A 5,539-nucleotide genomic window follows, 5' to 3' on the forward strand; every position below is an offset into this window, starting at 1 on the left:
ACAGGACTGTCTAGTGAGTTACTAGAAACTTTTATTAAATTAGCTTAGTTACTTTAAAGCTATATCCCGAATCAAGATGAAATAAAAACCTGTTTAATGAACAAATTTCGCGAAAGTAGAAATTTGGTGAACCAAGTAGCAAATGTCATAAGACTTTCGTCAATTAACGATAATTACAGAAAATTGAGACTACACATATATTAAGAGAACATCGAATTCTTCATATATAGAAAATACAATGTCAATTTTTATATTATAATTAAATACTATCATAAATGATTTGAATATTTTAATTCATCGAGAACTCGTATTATCTTTAGGTTGATAGATAAATTGCAAAATAATTTTTCAATATTTTATGATTAATTTTGCTGAAATATTTCATTTAATTATATAATTTTCAATATCTAAATAATAAGCAAACTATACCTTGCTTTGAAACATTACATTTTGCATCTCAATAATCGATTAATAGTGCGACATATGCTCGAAATGCCGATACCAAGTGTCTATTCTCGTTCATATCAATGTCATAATTCTGAGATCGACACTGCGTATACATTATATGATCGCATACATGACATGTCAAATTAGGATCGTCAATTTAGGGAGAAATAATCGAGTTTTAATTTTTATGCTTCTTAAAATTAATAATTCTAATATTTTTCACAAAACATTTATTTATATTCATCTTTATTACTATAAAGTGAAAGCACAAGAATAGAAGCTTTTAAGGTTTATGCATGTGAATCATATCCGAGTCAAATTCTTCTTCTTTATCGATATAATGTCCGAGCGTCTGTATTATGCCAATTTTATACCTCACTTATTCTGATTATTTACAGTAAATGTATATATGTATATACAGTAAATATATGACTTTTCATCGATAACCTTTGACCATGCATATCGCATTTCGTTCTTCCTTTACTTTCCATATTCAATGTAGCTAGCATAGCGTGAGTAGAGTAGACCACTGGAATAGTGTTGTTATGCTAGCTACACGCGACGAAGAAACAATTTTAGCAAACTCAGAAACAACATCGTTATATTTTCATTATAAGCACTATTGTTTTCAATTTTATTGAATTGCTTCATGATTTTGAATTATCGTTGTAATAAATTTATTAATTTATTTATTAATTAATGGTAGAATTTTTTAAAATCAATATCACTAATAAAAAAAACACAGAACATTTAACAGATTTTTTTCTATTTATATTTAAAAATACTAAAAACTTTTAATAATTTTAACAAAGATCAATAAACAGTGGTAAATGTATTATTTAATATACAGAGTATTATTTAATATTATTTATTAACAGAAAATTCTTTCAAATTATCTCTTAGAAATTCAAAGTTTATCTTGTAAAAAAATATTGATAGAATGTTAAGAGATTACAAAAAATAGCAACATTTATTTTTTAAAAATTCTCAAATATATCAAATAAATTCGCAAAATATAGTCTGACAATAAATACACAGCAAATCATGTTTTTTTAATTCATTAGAGCATTTTAATTAAAATCAAATTTTATTTAATAAATTTAAAATTTAAATATATTGAATCAATTATTACTCGTTGAATAATCATGATTTATACTGAAAAATGTAATTACTATCGGATTTAATCAAAGATATATAAAGGTATGTAAAGGTATATAAAGATATATAAGTAGAAAAGATCAATTTCAAATGAAAATTAAAAAATGTAAGTAAAAAAAATACAGGATTCATACAAATAATGTCAGTGATATATTTCTTTTTAATATTCGCCAATTTTGAAGGCTTAAAAGGCTCTGGAGTACTTAATGCTCTCACAGATCAATAAATATCTAGAATTAACTCCGCTTCACTGATACAGAAGAGTTCGAAAAACCGAAAATCCGATTTGCTGCTAACACGTGATCCCAGACCATAACAGTGATATTATTGTTCAGCACGCGATCCGCCATGCGTGACCTCGAACTTTACACATGTTGGTAACTTCAGAATTCAAAAATCTCAAAATTTACCATTAAAGCTCTCTCTCTCTCTCTCTCTTTCTTTCTCTCTCTCTCTCATTCTCTTTTTTCATGAAGTCTTAATATATATATATATACAATATTTTTATATTAATAATTTAAAAAATGTTAGCAGGTTTTATATCTACAACACATCAATTATTAATGCATTATTATATTATATATAATATATATGATATATAATAATGATTATGTTATTCATGTGTAACTAAAATTTGCATGCGTTCAAACAGTGTTTGTCACAAAATAATTTATAATGAAAATAATTAATATTCCTTAATCACAAATGTTAAACACGCAAACTAACAGTACATGTAATTCAAATTGAAATAAATATAAATTGTGTAGATACTAATTTAACATTCTAATATAGAATCGTAGCACTAACTTTATTAATTATATATAAAATGTAATTTTTTCTGATAAAGTTCGTTACAATAACGGCGAAAATTTAATCAAATAACACAGTACAGAAGATACGGGTTGATGAAAAGCGATATACTATAATTATAATTACTTGCCACAACAAACGCGCCTAGCTCGTTAACCTGATCATTTCGGCGTAGCCGCCGGGGATTGACGAGAATCGTTTGTCCGACAACGACGGTACGTACAAGTGAAGCTTCGACGTTTTCTGACGACTCCACTGAGGATAAATTCATCAGTGAACGCGTTGAGAATACTGAGATGTGTGCAAAAAGTTTTTACGTTTCCACATATCGCCGGCATCAAGGAGAAACTTGACGCCGATTAGCATTGCGCCCTATCCGCGTCGCGACGCCTGGCGTTGAGCGCGTCAGTAGACGGCGAGCCGTGTTACACAACGGACGTCGGGCGCAACGTCGAGTTTTACTACTTTTCACGGCCTAAACGATTCCGAACGACACTCGCTCCGCTGCTTAATAATCTTCGAGTGAAACAGAGAACGACATCACGCGCGCGGAAATATCGTGTGTTAGGATTATTTTTTTCGTGACAAGAGAAAAACAAAAAAAATTTATCACGTAAAGTTCAAAGACCTGAGAAAATTAGAAATATCTGGGTGAGAACCGCTATTGTCAAGATAGATACGGGAGAAGAAAGACCTCCCATTAATCTTCGCCTTCTCTCCGTCCCAAATAAATATAGAAATCAGCAATTTACAGTGAAGTTCTAAGCTCTAAGCTTGTTAGAGTTATATCCTTATTCAAACAACAAAAAAGCGCTGAATATCCTGACAGTACACAAAGAGGATTGTCTGAGAATAACAAACTGTCAGTATTCAAGCGTAGGTACATATGTGCATTCTTAAAGAGCGCTTCGGGAAAAATTTACCGGATCGCAATATCATACTGTTGGTGAAGGAACAAATGAAAAAAGCTTTCTCAATTCTTTTTTTTTTTTGAAGACGATCGATACGGTCGTAAACGATGTTTTGACATTTATGACCCATCTTTAATATATTACGATGATTCGCTGAGTTGACGGTCGTATTGCGAAATGATACCTCGATGCTCACGTCGTAAGCAGTATTCGTGAGTAAAACAATTCGTGCGCAATATTATTAGCTCGGAGTCGAATGAATAATCAGCATTGATTCGCTCGCTATATTACGGCGTATATTTTATCATTAATTCGCCATTTTTACCCGACTGCATTCCCGGTATATTGACGAGAATAGATTTTATTCGAATGGAATAGCTATTAAGTATTCGCATATGAGAAAATGAAACAATGCGACGCTTTCCACGTGGTTGTTATAATTAATTTTTAATTTTTAATGAGTTACATAAATAGCCCGTCGTTTTTGTGCGAATGAAATATCAAATGATTTACACACATTGATGTTAAATTCATTTAACTTAATAAAACCTTCTGAAAGTGACTTGTAATTACAGAATAGTAATTACAGAAGATAGATAATAGCAAAGTATTATTCAATTTGAGAGCCTGAGTTACATATCGTGATCAACATCAAACAATGTGCTAATGATTTTTATTCATCCAAAACTCTGTAAATTTTATAGTCATTTTAGTGATCATTTTATTAAAAAAAAAACAGTAAGATTTTTGTGACATGTGCGTAAAATTCTATTGTTTGTTTCCTAATTATAATGTAAACAGAATTGCTATCCTTTAATTTTTTCAATTTTTCAATTTTCAAGATATTTATATTAATATGATTAGGAAACAAATAAATAGAACTTTAATATACGTACATATTAGAAAAACTGCTGTTTTTCTTTTCACATAATTTTTTACATAAATATATTAGGTGTAGTAAAAAGAAATCCATCATTTTTGCATGAAATTGAATGGAAAAATAATAGATTTCTTTTTACTACACCTAATATAAGTTACAATACTTAAATCTGTGAATCTGAAGGAATTCATGTGATCCTTATACTCTCGAAAATTTGATTTATCGATTCTTTTTTTTAGAATAATATAGAGACTCACACTATTCAATTAATAAAAAGATAGATTTAATAAATCTAAATTAAAAATAGCCGAACTTGTCTGACCTCTTTGTGATATTTCAAAAAGAGGATATTTTTAAAAAATATTTGCTTTAATATTGCAGTTAGAAAGGAATAATCAGTCGATCAGCAATAATGAATGCATAATGGTTGTGTAATTTATATCATCGTTGGAGCAAGTGCACTTTGATGCTTGACTAGACAATGTATATGCTTTGCGTCTCGTTTGTGCAATCCAATGCCGTTATATTTACCAAATCGAATACAGGGTCAAGCTAGGTTTCAGGTTTTGTTTGTACTTGTCGTTTCTCGACTGAATTCCCAAGAGATGGAGTTTACATAATTCTAGCCTAATTTAACTCATTCCACGAACTTCCTCAATTTCGTGTGCCATGACGAGAAATATGGATCGCAAATCCAAATGTTCGTTACCTTTTAGAGGCAAAATGATTGGTTGAATTTCTTTCAACTTTACCGTGAGCAATTAAAAAAAAGTCGTATAGCGACGTTGAGTTTTCAAAATGCGATAATTATAATTATAGGAAATACAGTATTTTGCATCATTAATAATGTCTACTATTTCGATCAATGACGTTTAAGACATTTAATTCTTGGTGGTGCTTACTATAAGTTCACTGTTCGACAATTTTCATAATTATACGCAATAATTTTCATAATTACGCAAAAATCGTAAAATCGATCCCAGACGAATAACGCGATCTGTTGCATACAGTTTACATTGTGGAATATCATAATCTGACTAGGTCATGTAGATGTAAACAAAGCTTTAAAGTTTTAAAGTACTTTATGATAAAGTGCTTATTATTTTTAGATATACAGAAGATTGGAAAATACACTCTCGCGTGAAGTTTAGTCTCTACAGAATTCACAAAATTTTTAGTGCAATGTGCAATATGAAGGTATATATATATATATATATATATATATATATATATAAGAAAATAAGTAAGTATAATAAAATTAAAATTATCTCTCTTATTATAACTATACTAATAATACTACTAATATATATTACTATATAATATTATTATATAA

The sequence above is a fragment of the Atta cephalotes genome, assembly GCF_000143395.1.
Source record: "Atta cephalotes unplaced genomic scaffold scaffold00008, whole genome shotgun sequence".
In the NCBI taxonomy this organism is placed as follows: Eukaryota; Metazoa; Arthropoda; class Insecta; order Hymenoptera; family Formicidae; genus Atta; species Atta cephalotes.